Source organism: Lactuca virosa, chromosome 3 (assembly GCF_052849685.1).
Source record: "Lactuca virosa cultivar CGN04683 chromosome 3, Lactuca_virosa_CGN04683_v6, whole genome shotgun sequence".
Taxonomy (NCBI): domain Eukaryota; kingdom Viridiplantae; phylum Streptophyta; class Magnoliopsida; order Asterales; family Asteraceae; genus Lactuca; species Lactuca virosa.
Genome location: NC_136428.1, coordinates 168,110,822 through 168,135,596, shown reverse-complemented (window position 1 = coordinate 168,135,596; position 24,775 = coordinate 168,110,822). Strand labels below are relative to the sequence as shown.

Here is a 24,775-nt window from a genome sequence, read left to right as displayed (position 1 = left end):
CATTCTCTCATGTTGAACCCTTCATCTGAAAATAAGGATGTCCCAAACACGAGCCTCAACTAGATAACCACTGCAGAGAGTCACAAACAACGCCAGCATATTCGACAACTTCCTGGCTAAGACCGAATGTATAGAAAGATCCACAAAGTCGGGGACTCTCAAGGCTACAAACACTGAATACCCTCTATCAATGTGCTTCCCGAGACCGGGAACCCATCAGATCTAAATTTTAGAACCCATATTCCAGTACTGACATTTATCCATTCTTTGAATCCACCCCTTGCCTTTGAGTATGATCACTACCAAGCACGCTGAAAAAGAACTCAAACACATCCGTCGTGAATTTCCACCAATTCCAAATCCATAAGATGTACCAAAAGCCTTAAATAGAGCCTTGACTCCCTGACACGCCATTTCCAACCACTGCTCTTTTGAGCAAAGATGAGAAATCCAAGAATTTTCACATTTGCATCCCTCCCTTATCAGCTTAGGTATAACCCCACCTGCAAAATCATTCGAGACATTCGCAATGAACTTCATGACTCGAGACTCCATAACTGATACCCAACCTTGGCAACCAAACCCCTAATAACAGCTTGCAAACAAATGCTATTTATAATGCAAACACTCCGCAGAGACTTTTTGATGCATGACTGATACTCTCAACAACCCTTAACTGCTCGCTTTATCCAAACCAGCTGGTTCGTGAGTCTCCTACCTTCCGAAAATATACGAATACCTAAAGTACCACAAGTAGAAGAAATAAACAATTCTGATCATTGGGCCCACAACTTACGTCTGGAATACCCCTACAAGGTCCTCAATATAGGTCTGGATTGTCTCTGATCCCACACCATGAGTCTGGAATGCCCTATACGGCCCTCAGCCCATGTATGGAATGCTCCCGGTATTACACCCATCCTGACGACATTCCATCATTTGCCTGGAAACTCACGACCAGCACCAGGTGGGCCCAAAGATACTCAACCTCATTCCACCGCCTAGAAGGAATCCAATCAACGTTCCTCTCAACGCTAACCGATCGCAACAGTGCCATACTCCTTTACCACACACAATTTCGTTCACAGCATAAGTTACTACCACCGCAAAGTCCGACAAAAACATTGTTGCACACGACCCAAGAATGGGATAAACGATCGTATTCGTGTTCCAATTCTAAGGTTATCACCCAAATAAGAACCATTCATATAATTCAAACAAAAGGCTCCATTGATATCTTGACCAACCCACATACACCCTTCTCGGCAATATATAATGAATTTACCACAATGCACACCCATAGGGAACCCATAACCTCATCCAAAAAGGGGCGAAATACTAGAGTCCCTACGAAATAATAAACTTCAATCATTAACATAAAACATCCTCATGAATGATTGAAAAAAGATCCCATACCTTGATTGAGATTAATAGACCCCATCAACACACAACTATCTCGATAAAACTTTGAAGGTCATCTAGAAATGCTGCTAGGGCTCTGATTAGATCCATCCAAATACTAACCCCAAATTTTGGACTCCCAATAACCAAGAACATCATCCAAACTCAAGTCGAACTTGACGATAGGTCAATGAATCTGATGAACTTCAACTAATACAACCCAAAATTCCGAAGAATCTCCGCTTTAGTGATGGATGAAATGACCAATGGCCAAGAACACATTAAGACTTAATCCATGGAACCAAAACCCACACGGATATGAACATGCCCGTCTCTGAAACTGATTTACCAATCGAAAACTGCCTAAACCAAACTCTAAATAGCAATCCATACATCGAGCTGACAAGTCCCTCAACAACCGATGCTCAACCTGAGCGATCCTAGCGCCTCCTCATTTATTCATTGGCATCCTAAACAGAAAGAACTATTGGCTACGGAAAGCTCCCTGACCAACTACATCCTGATACGAGACAACTCATATATTTCCCGGACATATACATCCGATAGCCACTGGCTCTACCCCTAACTTGACCAAATCTCAAACCGAAATCCCGCATACTTGCACCGCAAACCCCTATAAACCATTCTTCCAACACCACAAACTCGAACAGATCGATGACCCTCCAAGCAGAATACCTAGTTCTCCCTCACTTAGGGTTCGAACTACCACCCACTGGTGTTGTAACCAAACCATATCTCAAACCGGCTCAACCAGGTACAAACCGAAGAGAATTCTAAATTTCAGATGATGACCTCAGAAAATTTCCAATGATAACTACTTTTAACATTAAGAATTTCATGAAAATGCATAAGCAAAACACTAACTTACTATCCAAAACATACATTCCTCGCCTACAAACCCGACCGTCAATCAGGTACCTGACCTCCCTATATCCAAAGACAATAGACCCTTGATTGCATCACTAAGCATCCAAATCACAACAATCCTCCTACGCACTCCCACGCTGACATATTGTTGCCAACCCCGCAGCCAGCTGGCCCCATGTTGGGTTTCCATCCTAATTCTGCAAATCACATGTCGGCTCACTCCTTCTCCGAACTCGGAAAACTAAAAGGACATAGTCCTCGCCATAGGTAGTGGCGTTCCAATTGATCAGCCAACCATTCAGCTTCTACCTGAAGTCCTCAAGCCCATCATAACAATCGTTCCCTTCTTGAGTCCTGCAACTCAACGCACGAACTCAGGCAAAGCCCTCAAGACCTCAAAACCAACATAATCATCTAGGTCTGCACCATTCCACCCAAACCGACATCACCAAAGGCCCAATAATTACCAGACACATCCTCATTTCTGAAAAACCATAACCAAAAGATTGACAAATACGGAACCACTCCCAGGAATCATGATATCAAACAATGCTATCTTCCCCGACCAGCCCTTAGAATCCACGAAATTTTCCTTGATTCGAGTATGGATCCGGTGCTTCCAGTAGTATGGGCCCAATACTACCTTCCACACTTATCCATACTTTCCTTAAGAATCATCCCAATTTTTCCAAGCCATTTACTCAGAATAATACTCCCAATACCTGCTCAACAGCGTAGCAACCTCACTAAAATAATTCCTAAGCTCTCCTAGGATTCCCCACCTCCCCTGCCATCAGTTGCTGAAGGACCCCCATCAATGTCAGCCAACCGCTTCATGAATACAATTACATGCAACAAAACTTAAATAATCTTTTGACTAAAGGATCCAACCCTACAACAGTTAGACTCAAACGAAAGTTGCACAATAGGTTCAAATCCTTCACTCTAAGATTATTTAACCTTCATAGAATGGAGTCGATTGGCACTAAGACACAATAAAATCAGGCAGCTCCTTACACAAAATTCTCGATCTCTAAATCCCAACATCTCAGATACACCTTTGTCCTGCCCTCACTCTCTCAAGGGTGGCTAATCATTCCTCATGCTGACCTGCTATGAACTGCACCCACTCATGAAACTTCCACCAATCCTGCAACCACTCGTGCAAAGTAATCATACATATTGTTGGATCCCATAAACAGTCAAATACTTGACTCTACTCTAAGACATTAATCAGACAAGAAAAGGAAGTAAAGCTAAATCAAACATTCTCAGGATATAAAATCTTTGTTATGTACAACTATGATGCATACATTAAGTGACCATAGTAATGATGTCAATTTCATATAAGAAAGAACCCAAGGCTATCAGGCATCATATAATCAGGAAATTCTATCATGCAATTCCTGAATATCCTTAGCCTATCACTAGCATGCAATTCTTGTTGGATTAGTGTCTAAGTCCATAACTATAATTGGTATGTACTTGACTCGATTGGCATGGTCCATTTGGGTTGCATGGCATCGGAACAATTTGGATAGACTTTTGTGAGAAAAGGATAATTATGATTTGTTAATATATTATAAGTTCTAATATATTAATATGAAATCATATTATTTAATTAGTATTGATCAATAATTAATTTGGAATTAATTATGTGATCAAAAGGAGACTAATTAAATATATGGGGATTGATTGAGTAAATCATTCATTCTTATATATGTGGGCTTATGATCCATAGTTCTTCATGTTGGGCTAAACCCATGGAGTAACCCATGGATACTCCATGGAGGTTTTAACCCATGGAGCATGAAGAATATGGAAAGACATGAGTTACATGGTGTAACCCTAATAACCACCATATATAAGGACCCCATGGCTCAAGAAATTGGCACTAGTGTGTGTACACATGAGAGCTAGCCAATTTGAGCATAGCAACCTTTTCTCTCAAGTTATTCCAAGATGTTGGTGATGTTGTGTGAACCATTTGAGGTGTCACACTTGAGGCACTAGGCTCTTAAGCTCCATGGAATCAAGCTACAACAAAGAGGTATGTAATTCTACTAGAATTTATATTATATGTTCTTCATATTATGCTAGTTAGAACAATACCTTGGAAAAATTGATATTTGCATGTATAATAGAGAAAACATAGATCCAAGGTATTTAGAGTTGTATGTGCACCATGGTATGTTGTATTATACCAAAATCCCAACAGTGGTATCAGAGCCATGGGTTGTTTTTTATTATATTTGATGCAAATGTTTGATTTTCAAAGTTGAAAACAAAAAGAAAAAAAAACATGAAGTTTGTCAAATTTTAAGATAATTACTTGATTTTATGGAAAACTAATTATTTGTAAAATTTGAGTCATTTTACTACAAGAGTTGAATTAGGTCAATTTATTAAAAGATAGAATGATATGATTATTTTATTTGTTTTAAAAGTTTGATCTAAATTTTTTTTAAGGAGTTACAAATTTTGTCATAAAATTTTGCAACTCAAAAGTTTTTTTTAAAACTTATGATCTTAAGAGTTTTGAAACTTCCATAAGTTATGGATTCTCAAAAAAAAATTTGTGTTACCTTGTTTTATAAGTTAATTTAGATTAATGAAAAAACTTTGTGTTAGTTGTTTTCAATCCAAATTAATCTACAAATTGTTCATAAAATGTGTTTTTGTAACTTGTCCTCAAGTTATGTGAAAAGACACATTTATGATTCTTAAAACTCAAGTTATGTGAAAAGACACATTCATAAATAGTTTTTATGAACTCCATAACTTGTTCTCAAGTTATGGATGTTCAAGAGTCTCTTCATTTAAGTCTCTAAAACTTTAATTAAACTCATAAGATTTCTATAAGTTATAAAAAAAATGAAGTCTCGTTTTGTAAATGCTTTAAAGTCTTCCATAACTTGTCCTCAAGTTATGGAACTTGAAGAGTTTTTTTATTAAAAACTACTTTAAACACATAAGTTATGGAATAGAAAAGTTTTTGAATTATTCAAAACTTGCCCTCAAGTTTTGGAATGTGTCAAGTTTCCCTCATGAATACTTTAATTCCAAGTTAAGCCCTTAGAATTTTAAAAGTTAAAATTCAACCCTTATACTTTATAGTATTATAAGTTAATAATATATATATATATATATATGTATAAGAGCAAGTCAGGCTTACCGTTAGTAGGCCTCATTCACGAAGCCGGTCTATAAGGGGGTATAAGGTTACTGCCTATAAAATGGCAGTTTAATGGGTGTCCACTCTCACCCACCGCTTCCTTGACTGGTGGAGGGTCGTTAGCCGAACGGGTAGGACAAGGACTAGAATTCTCCCTTCATTAAAAGTATTAATGATAAATATAAAGTAAATAAACCTTTTATAAATTCTCAATCTTAGTTACTTTAGGAAAATGTGAATTTGGTGCTAACCCATGAAATTACACTTTGCACTTTGCTTAAGTCGGTTAGTGGAGCGCGTGTGGTTAACCGGCACACTAGCTTGATTTAACAAGGTAGGCAAAGGGTAACTTAATGTTTATCATAGTATCGATGGAGTGCGTGTGGCTAACCGGCACATCGATTGAGGGGTAAATATTAAGGGTACCAAGTATATTTGCATGGTTATTCACACCTTGTTTTGTGATCCTCGGCATCCCAGTCACAAAACCTGAGAGGGCACAATAGAGATTGAAATATGCCATTGAAAAGTTCAATGAATCTCAAAAGATCTAGGAGTTTCAAATCCAATTAAAACCTAATAAACTATTTCGTTTTTCATGGTGGAAATTGGTGAATCGTCATTCGCCTACCTTCAAATATTCTATAGCTTGGATTACGACATCCCTCTTCCAAGTTATAAAATATTGTGTTGGGTCCTAGCCTTAATATTTCATATTGGGTGTTATATTAAGGATTTTAAATCAACTATCTTGAATATCTCCCAAAAGATGTCTGGTTCAGACATCTATGATCTTCCCAAAAACTCTTGGAACAAGTTTTCCTAATGAAGATGATATCCCGGAAATCATTCTTCACTCCCTCCACCTCCTCCAATTATTCTCCCTAACCCACAAGTTCAAGGTCACTCAAACCCTATTGGCAAGCAAGGTCTATGTGTACTCACATCTTGGAGATGAAGTCACATATTGACAAGCCGGAAGAGTTGGGTGTCAAAGTCTTGAGGAAGTTGGATGTTGACTAATCACTTCCCAAGACACATAGTGAGTTCTTTATGGACTACTATGTAAAAGACTATGACATGACCCTTAATGATCTTATCTATTTGCTTTGTGTTGCTGAATCAGCAATGATTTGGAGCACTGGTAGAGCAAATTTGATTAGAAGATCAACTTCCCAAACTTCCATGGACTTTGAAAATGGTAACATTGGATATCCAGAAAAGCTTTCTCTTCCCAATGGAAAGGGATTGGCCATAGTCATCTCGGTTGACCAAATGGTAAAGAGAAAGGCAAGTCTGAGATAGTCCAGTGCACCATTCCCAAAGGGTCCATATGTTTCTATTGCCAAAGGAAGGGGCATTGGTTGCGAAGCTGCCTTAATTACCTGAAAGATCTGAGAGAAGGTCTAGTCAAAACGCTTGACTCTGCTTCAGGTAAGTCCACTATCTAACTCTCTTAAGTTCCTATTTGAAGATTCTTAATACATTTTTAATGTATGGAAGGATCAACCAAAGGGAAGGGAACTTAGAAAAAGAGTATGCTGAATCTGATCGCGAAGATGGATTTCAATCGCATGGTTCGAAGATCGGATTCTTGAGCTACTACTTAGAGAGTTATGATAGATTGCTAGGAAATATGTAATAGCATAGTTTCCATTTAAAGTTTCATTGTAAGGAAAGTTTTTCCGCATTTGATAAATAAATAAAATTTTGTTTTATTTTATATGTCCTTGCAATGGCACTTATGGAAAATTGATGTTTGTATATTTCTAGCAATAATGGAAATATGAATTTGATTCTTTCATTTGTGGTAGTGTCTAAATTTACGAAATAAGGAAAGATTCTCATCACCCAAGGTTTCAGTTGGATAGAAACTTGGAAATCATGCAAGTTGTATAGTATGATGAATGAGAATTTTCATCTTTGGGAAATTAAGACTAAGACGTTGTTCACATGTATGTGTGAGTCGAGTGAAAGACTAAAGGATTGGGTACACTTGGTTGTACGCTGATCAGGTTCACCACAAAGGTAAATACGATTATTCGTTATGATTTACTAAAGTTTAGTAAATATAGTTATGCTTACAAGTTTAAGTGTAATTCTGAAACATTGGAAAAGTTTCAATGTATGGCAGAACGGATGAGAAGAATCAAATAAGGCAGAAAGATAAAAGTTTCTCCAATCTGAAGAGATGGGAGAGTACTTGAGTATCTTGTTTTATGACTATCTTAGTGATTATGAAACCATATCACAATTGATTCTCTAAGGACACCTTAGTGCATTTGTTCGACTAAGGAGAGGAATCATGAATTGTTGAAATGGTTAAATCAAAAGATAAATCGTACTTCATTCCAAAATCCAATCTTAGAGTCATACTCTAAGATTGTAAATTGAGTGACATAATCTTAAGAAAGGTTTAAAGCACTTGTCAAATGTAGAGTAAAATGTTTTCTTACTCTAGTATATTTGAAATTGGTAAGTTGTGATGTTTTGGATAAGACAAAGACCAACTAAGACCAATTGTGAGAAGTGTTTAACTTGATAAGAATCCGCACTAACTCTTGAATATTTGTTTTGTCAAGGAGTGGTTCTTGACAAAAAGAATCTTATATGTCAAGAGGACAGTGGGAGTCTTAAATATCTTGAATAGTTTCAAAAACTAATCAACAGTAAACCTATTGTTAATCACTAGCACACAACTTGAGGTTTGTAACCTATTGTGTTGACATATTCTTGTGATTAAGGTTATGACAAATTCACATGGATAGGAACACTTACACCATAAAAAATCTAAGTGTCATAAGGTTTCTCTCTGATTAATGAAAATGATGGTGAGGAAACGCTTTCACTAAGTAGATTTTAAGTAGATAGCAATTGTGATCTTTGCATTCTCAAAGTCGTTAGTAGAGCGTGCGTGGTTAACCGACACACTAACATGGACTTATGAGAAATGGCAAAGGTCTAAACAATTGAGACTATGATTACGGCATCCATTTTCATAGTTCTGAAATTGTTTAGACACACATGTGAGCTATCTAAGAAAAGGTGTATGATTTTGATAAAGTCTTGTCAAAGCAATCTCGTATCAGAAATCTGAACTTTAGTAAGAAAGTCAATAAAGTATTGACTTCTAGAAGTCCAGCTGTTTTCTGATACATATCAAAGCTAGTGGGAGCATAAGTGTTATGATAATAATCATCGTGTTAGTGGGAGCATGATAATTATGATAAGTATTGGAAGTTAGCAATGTTAATTATAGAAAACAAAGTTTCAATTCTTGAAGTTGCAGGGGTTGTAAAAGTTGTTTTGCTATAATTAAGGGAGAGGATATACTTCATTTCAATTCTAAAAGCTTAGATTGAGATTTTAATCACCTTTAGTCAAGAATATATATATATATATATATATATATATATATATATATATATATATATATATATATATATATATATATATATATAGATATGAATTTTATGTTGGAATGGTTCAACATAAGAAAATTCTATATATTGCGTTCTCAAAATTCGATTATGATTACGACATCTCTCCTCATAGTCAAATTTTGAGAACATGGCAAATAAAAAAATTATAGCATGAATCATGTCCCATATGCTTCGGGTATAGGATCGATTACATGTGCTATAATATTTATCCTTTCTAAATTTTCCAAATGCCTGGGGCATTAACAAGGGAAAAGGTCTAGAATTGGATATGACTAAAATGATTAAACAATTGTCGAGGACAATCTAAGGTTTTCCAAAGATTGGTTGCTCAGGGACAGTTGGAAGTATAGTGTTAATTTTGGAAGGACCATATTGACATATTCTGAAAAGAGGCAACTCTTGTTCAGAAGTGATAGTCAAAATGGGAATATGGAAATATTCTCATAGGTGGAAGTTATTCAATCTGTGTAAGATTAGAAAACTTAATGCAAGAAGGATGTTCAAAGCAATGTACTTTGAATATGAGACTTCGTTTCCATGGAGTTGATCTCCATTGGAATACTCTGTAATGTCTGGTGACAAGTCTTTGTGACTTTGTGCATAATCATTACAAAGGATCAGTGCATATAAGTTTAAAATCTAACAGATTTCGGTAAATGGCGGGAATTTGGAATTCTTACATTTTTCGATAAGGATTTGGGAGTGTGAAATGAGAATCATTGGAATTATGTTCAATCGATCTATTTCACAAAGTAAGGATCGTAAACAAACATAGTGTGCATACTTTGTGTATGGAATAACTGGTGTTTAGAAAAACATAGTGTACATGCTTGGAGCATGAGACAACTAGTGTTTTTTAAATTCAAGTATAAAGTTGATAAAATCGAAACATTGAATAATGAGTAATCAATATGGTGGTTAGATAAAAGGTGTTTTATTTACTCTCAAAGTGTTGGGGACATATAGGATTAGTATTATTCTTATATTTCACTTTGCATGTTTTGACTTCCAGAATAACTAGGTCATTCTTCCCGAATGACTAAGTTATTCAAACCATCAACAGTCGTTAATACATTGGAAGTAGGTATTAAATCAAGACTGTCATGAGTTGGCTTGTAGATGTCTAAGATGTTGGACATGGCAAGAGTTGCTACAACACTCATGAGTACTCATAAGTTCTGAGTATTGGATTCAACCCACACTCATTTGAATCACTTCATGGATTTTATCACGAGTGATCATGAGACGATAATATCCTATATTCATCAAACCTAGAGATATGAGTTGTTACTATGAGTTGGTTATACATTGATTGCACGAAAACGCATTGGTAACTCGATGTTATAAAACGTGCCTTTGTGTATGATTCAACAAGTAGTAGAACAAGCCATATGAGTCGAAGTTTATCCATTCCTTTTACCCTTAAAGGGATAAAAGCGATATATGTGGGCCCCTCGATGATTTAATGATGACACTTGTGAGTTCTTGGCCAAGCCAGGACTGATTGAGTCAGTCGTCATAAATCAGAAATCGGGAAACAACAAATGGACAGAGAGAATGATTGTAATCCATGTCTCAGTCCATATGATATCTAGAATGGAGGAATATATGATCCCTTATCTAATGGACGCGTCATTGATTTGTTCAGAGTTCGACAACGGCTTTAAGAGCTACGATTGCTAGTCGGGTTATGAAGTCGTACTTGAAATAATAGTTTTAGACTTATCCAAGTGGGAGACTGTTGGATTAGTGTCTAAGTCCATAACTATAATTGGTATGTACATGAACCGATTGGCATGGTCCATTTGGGTTGCATGGCATCGGAACAATTTGGATAGACTTTTGTGAGAAAAGGATAATTATGATTTGTTAATATATTATAAGTTCTAATATATTAATATGAAATCATATTATTTAGTATTGATCAAGAATTAATTTGGAATTAATTATGTGATCAAAAGGAGACTAATTAAATATATGGGGATTGATTGTGTAAATCATTCATTCTTATATATATGGGCTTATGATCCATAGTTCTTCATGTTGGGCTAAACCCATGGAGTAACCCATGGATACTCCATGGAGGTTTTAACCTATGGAGCATGAAGAATATGGAAAGACATGAGTTACATGGTGTAACCCTAATAACCACCATATATAAGGACCCCATGGCTCAAGAAATTGGCACTAGTGTGTGTACACATGAGGGCTAGCCAATTTGAGCATAGGAACCTTTTCTCTCAAGTTATTCCAAGATGTTGGTGATGTTGTGTGAACCATTTGAGGTGTCACACTTGAGGCACTAGGATCTTAAGCTCCATGGAGTCAAGCTACAACAAAGAGGTATGTAATTCTACTAGAATTTATATTATATGTTCTTCATATTATGCTAGTTAGAACAATACCTTGGAAAAATTAATATTTGCATGTATAATAGTGAAAACATAGATCCAATGTATTTAGGGTTGTATGTGCACCATAGGATGTTGTATTATACCAAAATCCCAACAATTCTAACATATCATAATATCAAATAACAGTGTGGTAATTTGGGGTCTACTTACTGGCTTCGGTTGATCGTACACATCACATCCTTTCTTGATTATTTTTGGAAAAAAATTTTGAAAATCATTTTTTTAAAACCTTTGCAGTTCCTTAGTTTGAGATTGGATTCACACGGGTGTTCCTCCAATTCGCTCAAACCAAGGCTCTGATACCAACTTGTAACGACTCAAAAATCACAAAAATTTTAAGCTTTTCAAAACAACCCATTTACTAAAGAAGTGTTTACAAAACCATCGTTTCTAAAACATTATTTAAAATCAGAGTCTCCCAAGATCCAATCAGTCAAAAAACCAAAGATGTGTATGGTCACGCCTTCGCCTTGCACAAACATCTGAAGTACATGAAACAATAAAGTGAAACTTTAATCACGAAGCTTAGTGAGTTCCCCCAAAGTACCACCACACAAACGGATAACATATACAATCAAGCATGTCGGGTCCAATAAACCATCAGGTTGGAATACCCCAGGCCCAGTCAACCTCCGGGTCCAGTGATCCTCGGGATGGAATACCCCAGGTTGGAATGCCAATATACAACGGGTCCAGTCAACCATCGGGTTGGAATACCCTCAAGCCCTGAGTACCAGTCTAGCATACCAACCAGACCTTAGCTCGTATTTGGCATGCCCTTAAGCCCTCAGTATGAGTCTAGCATACCAATCGTCCCTCAACTCATATGTGGAACGCTCCCGGGTTTGTTGGTTACAGAAAAAAGCAGTACAACCTCAACCCAACACAATATGTCGACATATAACATATAACAAACATATGCAACAGACAAATAATTATGCAGACAAAAATCATAGGTAGTCCTACAGATCTACCGGTCTACGTATATCGGCAACTAGCATATAATCATATAGATCTATCCCATACTCAGCAGTCAGCAAATCAATGTATAGCAAGATATCAATCCAATGGGTCGGCCTTGGTGCCTTCGACCCGTAAGTACAGTGAGGAAATCTCACCTCTTGATCTGAACAATAGTTGGTGAGGTCCCGACTCCAAATCTCAGCTCTAACTGTCACCTATCCATCCAAATGACCAATTCTCAAACTCAATCCAAAATAAGCCTTGGTTAAACTTGGTCAAAATTAGGTAAAAGTAAAACTTCCCAAAATGTCAACCGATACAACCCTGCTGTGTACGCCCAACATACATGACGTTTGACCAGGCATGGGCCTGTTGACCACGTACACGTAGTGTAACCCTTGTACGCCCAGCGTACGCAGCTGGCTGCCAACAACTGATTAAGAGCTTAATCCTTAAGCCCTTAAGTCTATTTTCCAGATCCAAGGCCAAAATTATGTCTTTGACCATAAAATTTCCAACTTTATGGTCTTGCATGGCCAATAAGTGCCCAACACCAAATATCCTAACCTCTTAATCCATTAAGACCATGCATGAGAGGAAACTAGTGTCCAAGATTACATTTTTATGACTGAAGAGGATCCAAAACCTCTAAAAGGACAACTCAAATGGATTAGAGTAACCCATGCTCATAATACCAAGCTTAAGGGACCAAAGAACATAAAATCAAACCCAAAACAAGATCTAAGTATAACTTCACCAAGTTCAAAACTGTATACCTACAAGAGATGCCAAATGATGGTGTGATTTTGGATCTAAGGTGTATTACTCCTCCAAGATGGTCTCTACTTCCTTCCATCTTCTTCCAAGGCATAAAACACATACTCAAGCTCAAAATGTTCACAAGGTAGATTAGGGTTTGCAAAAACGTTTTCAGAGGATGGCGGCTGATGAAGGGAACTAGGTTTGAGAGTTAATGAAGAATAAATAGGGTCCAAAATCTTGGATTAGGGTTTTCTTCCTCACGTGTACTCATTCCAAGGGGATAAAAGGAAAATACTTGAAAAATCAAAATGTTACACGTACTTTTTTTAAGCAAGCATTCAATTTGTTACATGAAACGTCACTTTCCACAAATGCTAAATTCAATTTATAGTTATATATTTATATAACCATTCAATTTGTTATATCCTTTGCAGCTTAGACATAAAAGGGTTGAGTAATGGAGCGATATCTTCATCATAAGAAAATAACAATTAATTTAATGATATTTCAAGTGATTATATATATGGATTAACTATTTTGTAGGACTGTGCTTTGTAATCTCTCATCCAAACATTTGATTAACCATTTTATTAAAGTATACCGCCATTAAAACTACAATTTTATGTTGGAGGTATACTACAAAGTAGAATCCTTACTTATATTCGATTACACCGTTAAATGCAAGAAATAGCAAAGTACTTCCATATATTTGATTATATGGAAAATCCACGTCAGGATCAAAACCTGAAAGGCATCACCATCTAAAATAGCAATCAACTCTAGATATTCATGTATGAACAGTCACCTATAGATAGCAATCAACTTCTGAAAGGAGAGATACAAAAGGCCATCTACAGTTAATTGAACCAGAATTAGCAGCTTAGGCTCCAATATTAAGAGTACATCAATGTCTCTTACATATTAGCTCTTCTCAAAACCTAAACTGGAAGATGCTAAAATTAATATATATATATATATATATATATATATATATATATATATATATATATATATATATATATATATATATATATATATATATATGAGAAAAAAATTATCAAACAAAGGAGGTTGATATACAACTAATATTAGTCAAGTATATTAGACAAGGGTATTATGGAAAAGTCAATAAAATAAAGAACATCTTCTTAAGGGATGGGTAATTTAGGTAGTTAGAATCTTCTAGTTTCTCACACACAATATATATAGGACTTACTTAAAATATAGAGTTGATAAAAAAAAGTTCAATTTGTAGAGTTGTGTTGACTACACCTACTATAAAGATAAACATAAGAGAAGCAATTTGGTCTTTATCATTTATTTTGGCAATCCAGTAAGTTTAGACATATTTTGATCATTTTTGTTTCATTGTTTCTTTTATCTATCATATACCTCAACCTAACCCACTGCACTTAAACTTATGGATGTGTGTGTGGTGGTTATATGATATGTGAATTTATTAAAAGATCTTGTGTGTATAAAATGACATAATTATAATTTATTTACTTTCGTTCATAAAACCTTTTGTTAATAATTTTAAGAATATTTAAAACACCTTACTAATAATTGTGTTTCATAATAGAATATGTTATTATAAGACGGAGTATGTTATAATTGTGCTTCCTAACAGAATATGTTAAATATTTACACAAACTTTTTGTTCCAAATCTAAACACAGAAATATTCATACAAATATTTATTATATTTTCTTATTTTAAACGTTTAAATCTATGAACCATAAAAATAGAAAAAGTTCATTTAAAATGTACCTTGAAAGCTTGATTCTCGCAAGCCCTGGTTGAATCAACATCATTAAAACACAAACAAAGTTGAACATGCCAATTGTTAATGTCTGCTTCAGCTAATCCTTAGATCTTAATCCTTCAATCAGACTATTATTTCTCCAAAAGTTATAAAAAATATATTTAATTAGAAAAGTAGCACAAATGAGTTACAAGTTATCATACAAAAATATGGACTCTAACTCCAATCCAAGAAATCCTAAAATTAAGAAGATAATTTCCTAATTGTAAATAAATAATATTAATCATAAGGAACACTTACTTGACCAGGATTTTGTGGTTCATACTCCCAACAAACCATCTTCACCATCTCGTTATGATCTGTATATACAAAATCAGAGCTTATCAAAGGACATGTAGTAAAACAACTATGATAGTTGAATATTATAATGGAAACCAAATTATGAAACACTTATACGTTTTTCACATTGAACTATTGTTGAATAAAAAAAAAGTCAAGAAATATAAATTAATGTTATAAGCTATGAACTTGGGAAAGAATAACCAGTTAATTGAAAATATAAAGTTGCACCAGCATGATCCAACCATACATTTCCTACCAATAAATGCAAACAAATCAGTAAAAAAAATGCAAATTGATGTTTACTTTTTGTCATTTACATGAGGTTTCTACAAGGAAAGAAGAAGAAGAAATATGAATTATCGAGAGGACTTACCCTTACAAATAGAAAGATGTAGAACTAGTTCATTAGAAATTAAATATGATGACCTACAGAAATAGAGACGTATAGGGTTCAATATATGTAGTTTCCTTTGCTTCTCAAAGCTTTGAAGAGATTGAAAGGAAAATTTTATTCCAACATCCAGGTACCCTCAACCTATAGGTGTAAATCATCAGATAACCTGAAATCGGACACATGAAAAATAAAATATTGCAACAATCAAAAGAAGGAGAAATTGATCTTTACTTAGAAAAAGTTAAACACAACAATTAAAAGAAGAAAAGCAATAATTACCTAATCAGAGGCACAACCCTAAACCGGCACCACCATCGCTGATTAAATGACAAAACAGTGAGAAATGGCAACATAGAAGCATCGACACATGAATGTGGTTAAGGGCATCTCCAACCCACCCCCAAACTCCATTTTTCCCCATTCTCCACCAACACTACCCCATTTCCATCTCAATTTTTGGTGGGGTTATACTATTCATATCTCCAAAAATGGATTTGAAGTTTCGGTTGCTAATTTTAATCCCTCTCATTTTTATTTTATGCATTTTTAGTTTATTTTTGTCTATTAATGATAATTTAAATGTAATACTTAATATTTGTAATATCATGTTATATACTAATTTATATTAATTAATCGTAAATATAGAATTTAATATTTATTTATCGAATTCATATAAAAAAAATAAATATATATTAAAGACTTGAAATATGGTAACATAGTTTATAAAATATAGTAATCAAATACGATCGTGATCTTGATATATTTGTTATAAATATAATCTTATTTATTTAATAATTATGTATAATAAAGTAATAATTAATTTAAATTTATTATATATAAACATTTTATTTATGATAATATAATTTATAATATTTTTGTAATGAAAAAATATAATATATAGTATTTGTTAAAATCTAATTAGTAGAAGGGTGTATTTGACAATATATATAAGTTATAAAAATGGAATATTCTAGGAATATACTTTTGGGGTAAAAAATGATAGAAAATGAAGTAGGCTTGGATATGAAACACTATTTATCCCATTTTTTACTCCATTTATGGGGAAAAAATGGTGATGGGTTGAAGATGGTTCAATGGTGGCTCTTTTAGGGTTTGTAGATAGACGACGACATTGAGGATTTGTATATACACGCTCGCGAAAGAGATAATATTCAAATAGTTGGACGAACCAAAATTGATGAGAAAATGGAATGCAAGGGCAGTTTGGGGAATTCAGTTTCATCATATGAGCGGAAAAGTCGATTAGGGGGTCTTAGAGAATGTCACGTGGCAATATAAGGAATTATTTATTAGGACAGGAGTAAGTATTAATCTCTTTATAAAATGTTTTAAAAAGAAAATTAAATATCATATTTATGTAGAAAATGATCTAGACAAGCAAACATGAGTGCTTATAGTTAAAATTAAAAGAGGAAATAATTAACTAGGGTTATTAAGGTAGAAAAATAGATATTAGTGATGATGGGTAAAAAAAAAAAACAAGGCCCAGACATTTAGCATAATAGATGTCTATAAAATATTGTTTCTCATCATCTTTAAATGTTAGTTGTTGCATTTATATTTAGAATCAATCAATGAGAAAAATATCTTAAATTTTATGTCATAAAAATCCAACATTTTAAAAAGGGAAAACGACACTCACACATTTAAATGTTTATATCCATACTACTCATATTGCTTTAAAAGTTATTCGAGTTCAAACTTGTTCATAATACACTGTTAAATTTGAGTTTGATAAAGAAACAAGTTCGAAACACGTAACTAATCAAGTCTCGGCTTGTAATGACTTGATTTAAATTTTATCAAGTCTTTTGAGAGCTAAATAATATATAAGTGCTAAAATCTTTAGAGAAAATAGCTTCTAAGATTGAAAAATGTAGGATTGATAAAAGATAGTTTCTAATTACTTGATCACTTGAAAAGGATTATGTTAAACACATAACATTTGTGTTAAGTCCGAGATTGGTCCAGTTGAGCTCATTTGTCTTTGCGATTCAAGTTTTTCTGAGTTTGAAAAAGTCATAATAACAAATAAATTATTAATATAATATAATGTTCTTTTTTAAAAGTTTTAAAAAGACGAAAGACTATAATTTGAGAGGAAAAAATATGATAAATTATAATTGAATGCGTGCTCTAAAAATTGTCAAACTCCCGTTTACAATCATATACCCACATTGTTGTGTAGTTCACTAACCCTATGGTGGGTATAATTGTGATTCAAATTATATATATATATATATATATATATATATATATATATATATATATAGAGAGAGAGAGAGAGAGAGAGTTAGGTTCATGTATAGACTCTATCTATTGTGTGAACGTACAACCAAATCTCGTCCACTAATTTCAGATATCTAGATAAGGAAAGATGGTAATTTGATTTTTTGTATCAATTAATAACATTTAATGACCTATAATTAAGGAAAAACTAAATATAAATAACATATAATCAATTTGCTTTATGTATGCCATATTCCATTTTGATCGACATAACCAACGATCTCCGTCAGTTTAACTTATGCTTTAATAATCTTCCTTCATGCAAGAAGTTTATATAATTATTTGTTCTCTTAATTACAATCATATAATCTTTTTTGTTAATTGTTTTTATTCTTCTTTATCTCCCAATATAAATTAGTAGTTGAATTTTTTGTCATTAATTTATATATTTGAATTGATTTAGGGAATGATGCGATTAGAGAGAACATTGACTCAACTTAAGTGAGTAGTCGGTGTTTGTGGTTAAAATAAACTACAATTGTGATTTTAATATGATTAGGGCTTGTGATATTGCAACCCACCTCCGATGAGACTTAAGGTAATTTATATCTAATATCGCAGCCTACCTCTGACAATCCAACACCTCCATTACGATTGTCCATGCTCCATCACGTTTCTGTCGATTACTTATTCAGCCCATCCATACGATTTTGATTTTTCAATCTAATGTGATTCTAAGAATATTGATTTATTATTGTCTTATTCTTTAAGAATGTTTTTTTATTATTTCAATAAAGTTAAATAATTCTTCAAGAATATTTGTTATCCACCTGGAATTAATGTTTTATTCTTTAAGAATTTTGAACTCTTCTTCAAGAATTTAAGTTATGATCATCTAATTAATTTCCTATTCTACAAGAATGTCTTATCATAATTTCATTCTTAATCATTTTTATCACCAACCATGGGAATTGTTAATAGATAATATTTCTTAAGCATAAGAATAATATAAAATAAGTCACAACAATTAATTTTTCATTGTTCCCATGAACAGGGAAAAATCAAATTTATAGGTGGTAAAAAAAGAAAAACCTAATTCTTAAAGAATAAAATATATTTCTTGTTTTTTTGGTTACGTACTTTATAAAAAATATATCAACATATAACTAAAAATGAAATTGAAATTAATATCCCATGACAATATCATATATATATATATATATATATATATATATATATATATATATATATATATATATATATATATATATATATATTGTAACCGTTCTTATGATTTTGTGCTTATAATTAATTAGATGCAATTATATAGTAAATGCTATCACATGTTAATAACATGTACCCTCATATCTCAACCCTTCATTCTTTTAATCCAATGAACAAGAATTGATCATTCATTCACACAATATTTGTAGTTCACATTTGATCTTAATCCTATATATACGAATTTTATAAAAAATATATCAACATATAACTAAAAATGAAATTGAAATTAATATCTCATGACAATCTCAAATTATATATATATATATATATATATATATATATATATATATATATATATATATATATATATATATTGTAACCGTTCTTATGATGCAATTATATAGTAAATACAATATATATATATATATATATATATATATATATATATATATATTGTAACCGTTCTTATGATTTTGTGCTTACAATTAATTAGATGCAATTATATAGTAAATACTATCACATGTTAATAACATGTACCCTCATATCTCAACATTTCATTCTTTTAATCCAATGAACAATAATTGGTCATTCATTCAAACAATATTTGTAGTTCATATATATATATATATATATATATATATATATATATATATATATATATATATATATATATATATATATATATATATATATATAGGTGAGATCCGTTGAGAACTCATAGTTTCCCGAGAACCCGAGAACTAAAGGTGGAGCGTTAGATCAAAATCAATTCATTAAGGGTATGATCGTCATCTTACCAATCACATTTAATGTAATTATTTTGGTTATTGGAAATATTAATTAAAAATTTCCAAAAATTACCATTATAAATCAAATTAACGGATTTTTTTTTATAAAAACAATAATTTACACTTTTTTTTAAAAGTAGATTTAAAAAAAAAAACATGAATTCTTAAAAAACTGATTTAAAAAAAACAAAACTGTATTTTAAAAAAAAACAATATATTTTTAAAAATCAATAAATTTTTTTAAAAAAAACTAGAATATATTTTTTAAAAAAAAAACTACAAGTTCTTTAACCAAAAAATCAACATTTTAGGTGCATATATGCATCTTTTTTCAATTGAATATATGCATATTTCTTATACTATAATATCCGTAAGTGAATCATAAAAAAAAACTAATTTTTATTAGGGAAAATGTCATAAAAACCCTTAAGTTTTCAAAATTTTGTTGGTTTTACCCTTAATGATTTTTTATGTCAATTAAAGCCTCATATTTTGCACTAACTTTTTCATTTAAAACTTTTAACAGGTTTACCTCATAACAGCCGGTTACCATGGCCACCTGAATGCTACGTGTCTTCATTACACTAGAGTAATAGACCCACATCTCCTTCCTTTATAACCTTTCATCATCTTTTAGGAAAACATCACGCCAAACATCTTTCTTTGTTTCAACATTCACAAACAAACGCAACCCATTTCAAACCCTTTAAAATCACAGCCCCCTCCCCTTCAGTTGAATCTAGGCGTTGAATCGACTACGTTTTATACATATTCAGTGTGCATTTTGTGGACCTCTATCTATATTTGCAAATGTGTCAAAAAAATTGAAGGTCAATAAGTAGTATATTCAAAATTGAAGAAATCGACAGCAACCATGTTGTGTTCTACAAGAACTTATAGAGGTGCTTTGTCAAAATTGATTTTAGATAGAAGAATTAAAAAAATCGGAATGCAGACCCGACAATCATGAAGAAGGAGGTGGTACCTGGTACATTTCACAGCAAGAGTAATTTTGTTTCCATGGGTGAGATGTGTACAATCGGCGACAGGGGATGTTTCTTCTCCGGTGACACCTCTGTCTCCATTAATGGTACATCAATGACAAATCTTACAGCCTTCTTCTTCATAACCTAACATCACAATCCCTTTCTCTATGTATCTCCAATATGTGTGTATCTCCTCCCATGTCTGATTTTAACAAAGGGAAACACACAAAGACATAGAAATACACAATAAACAGAGAAAAACGAAAGCATTGTTTGTGACGGTTTGTGTGTTATTACAGATCCGATTAATATCCCTAGACAAGTTTATCAGGGTCAGTGAACAAAGGGGCATCGAAGAAGAAACTGATGGCGCCGTCAGTCGTTGTGATTTTGGAACGATCGGAAGAAAAACAAAAACACGCACATACACCGTGTGCAACTCTCGATCTGGAGAAGTACTAAGGGTCGACGATCAATCCAAACCAAATGCAAAGAAACAATTCATCCCTATCTTTCAAATTTTCCCCTTGATCAACTGTATGTGCATTGTGTGCAGGTGCTCGATTACATGGATGCTGCGACTTTTGTTGTAACTTTTCAGTTTAGAGGATAACGGGGGTTATTAGGGGAGTTAAGGCGACGTAACATACACTTTTGAAATGGTAACCGGCTAGCCTATTAGAAACCTGATAAAAGTTAATTATGACAAAACTTATTTAAATGTTAGGCTTTAATTGACATAAAAAATCACCAAGGGTAAAAACGACAAAATTTTGAAAACTTGAGGGCTTTTATGACATTTTCCCTTTTTATTACTAATCTATAAACACAATAGTATTTGTATTTTATTCGATAAAAAATAAAATATAAAAAACAAAAAATGATACAAAGATTCAAAGTGTTATCATTTCTTCGTGTAAAGATCTCCATATTTTCTTCAACTTTATCACTTTTCACCTCTTCAATATTTTCCACAAATTGTTCCAAATCTACAAGAAAATTTAAAAAAATGATTAATGCAATAACACTCACAAAAATACATATGTATATATATCATGTAAGATTCACATGTGATTTTATAATATGACATTTACATATGGTTGTATCTTTCAAGATTCAAAGGCGAAATTCACAAGAAATTTTAAAAAAAAATAATTAACGAAGAACACTCACACAAAATGCATGTATGCATATAAACGTAATTCATATTGATTTAATTGTGATTTACATGTGAATTACATGTAATTCATATGTGAATCACATATAATTCATATGTGATTCAATTGTGATTTACATGTGAATCACATGTAATTCATATGTGAATTACATGTAATTCATATGTGATTCGCTTGTGATTTACATGTGAATCACATGTAATTCATATGTGATTCACTTGTGATTTACATATGAATCACATGTAATTCATATGTGAATTACTTGTGAATCACATGTAATTCATATGTGATTCACTTGTGATTTACATATGAATCACATGTAATTCATATGTGAATTACATGTGAATCACATGTAATTCATATGTGAATTACATGTAATTCATATGTGATTCGCTTGTGATCTACATGTGAATCACATGTAATTCATATGTGATTCACTTGTGATTTACATATGAATCACATGTAATTCATATGTGAATTACTTGTGAATCACATGTAATTCATATGTGATTCACTTGTGATTTACATGTTAATCACATGTAATTCATATGTGAATTACATGTAAATCAGAAATAAATCACAGAATTACATGTGAATCACATGTAATTCATATGTGATTTACTTGTGAATTACATTTCAATCACATGTAATTCATATGAGTTACATGTGAATCACGTGTAATTCATATGTGATTCACTTGTGATTACATGTGAATCACATGTAATTCATATGTGATTCACTTGTGATTTACATGTGAATCACATATAATTCTATGTTATATCTATAACTTAGTCTTATTTTAATTTTTCTTTAAAACAAAAATAATGTTATTTTTATCAACACTTTTGGGTTTAATAAACCTTTTCTAATTTTTTAAATAATGTAAAGAATCAAGTTAAAAATTATATATTTATCTTTATATATTATATGAAAATTCATTTCGTTCCTACAACTAACGAAATGAATTATTTACAGAATTATATTCAACATGAATACAACATGTAACTAAGTGCAAAATCAATGGCAGATTGTAACCAAGTTAGGAGATGAAAGCAAAAGAACATATAAAAGAGAGGCCATGTAAAAAAAACATATAAAAGAGAGCATGCTTACAGTTTCATGACATCCATATCTTTCCTTTTGCTTGGAGACGACATTTTCTGCACCATCTAACATGTCGTTTTAGCAAAACTATAAGATACTGCAACAACATCGAATCAAGAACAAGATGTGTCAAGATTATATCAGAAGTCCATGGAAAAGAATCTAAAGTTTATCAGCATAAAATAAAAATCGTAGGCGGTTGATTTGTTTTGGAAGTGATTGAATCGACTCCATGTGAATCAAAGCCTGCAATTCCATCATTAATGTAAACAACTACAATATGGCATTTCGTGTAATTAAGTCAACTTTCTTCTTGCATTTTGCATAAAGAAAAGGTAGACACCTACTAATCACTTCACTTGTTTATATAATTTGTTTTACAGGATGATGATGCTCAATCAGGAACATCCCAAATGGATAGTGCAGAAGTTCTTGATGGAATCATAACAAGAAGCCAAGGAGAGATCGTTATTCCAACAGTCCAAAAATAACAAGTTCGGCATTATACAGGTGGTCAAAAGGAAGTTTATGTAAACACATATATATACCATAAAACAAATCAAATAAGGCTCAAAGTCGCTCAAAGTGTAGCCAAAACTTGGAAGAATGAGTATTTTCGTTCACAATGTATCCACAAAATCAAGAAATAAGGTCTGTTACAGACCTAGTAATAGGTTGACGAACTGGAACAGGTTTCTTACTAGCGATAGGTTTTTTCTAGGAAGAAAGAATAGAGAATATCAATATTCCTCCAAATATCCATGGCCCAACCTAATTCCAGAATTGTTCAATAAGAACACAAAAACTAGATGAATTTCTAGAAAAACCAGCAACAACTTTGGCAAAAGAGTATCGGAAAATCATATGATATCAGAAATCGAAAATCAAAAATGAGTTACCGGTTCATAATTGCTATCAGTTCAATAAAATGAAAAATCATGTAAACTCCCCAATTTTTCTTCAATAATGTCCGCCAAGGACTTCTGTTTCACACATTGGACATACTCTCCGACCACATACACTTTGAAGATCACACCGTCGTGGTTCACAAACTCCAGCAATACAATAGGGGGTTTCAGCTTATCCAAATACTCCTTACTGAAAACCAAAGATATTTTATGCGATTTCATACTTCTGTCCGCTAAGCAAGGGTTTCACAATCAAAGGGAACTTCAATCTCTCGCCCCAACACGCCATGTCTTTCAGTTTCTCCGAATCGTATATCACCGTCTGCTTCGTGTCCCAAAGGAAGCCAACTCACCGTCTTTCACCTCCGTCGTCTCAATTTCCGAAACCACTTCGAGGATCGAAATCCGGTTGTGTAACCGCTGGATTGCATCAGGAGAACCGATTATGTAAGCGCTAGGGTTCCGAATGGAGTACTCTTTTAGCTGTTTCTGTTGTTCTTCAGTGTTCATCTTGTGAAGCACACAATCAAAACAGACATAGTTGATGGAGGAGACGAGAGATTTCAAACATTGGTTCTAGAACGATCAACGATGAAGCTGTGAGAGAAAGATGAATGATGAGACGATCGAATAATTTGGGAGGCATCGATTGATTTGGTGGAATGATCTGATTTCAATACCCTAAATGCCCTTCGATTAACTTCAATACCATACCCCCGTGTTTTATTTTTTCAATTATTTACAAAAATGCCATAAATCATCTTGACCATCCATTATTTTGATCAAACGGCTCT

The 24,775-nt window shown here is 33.0% G+C and overlaps 1 pseudogene; it reads right to left on the bottom strand.

Moving 5' to 3' along the window:
* Positions 1–23,993: 23,993 nt before the first annotated feature.
* On the bottom strand, positions 23,994–24,491 carry LOC145164246 (inositol-tetrakisphosphate 1-kinase 1 pseudogene; annotated as a pseudogene).
* Between the last annotated feature and the right edge of the window lie 284 nt (positions 24,492–24,775).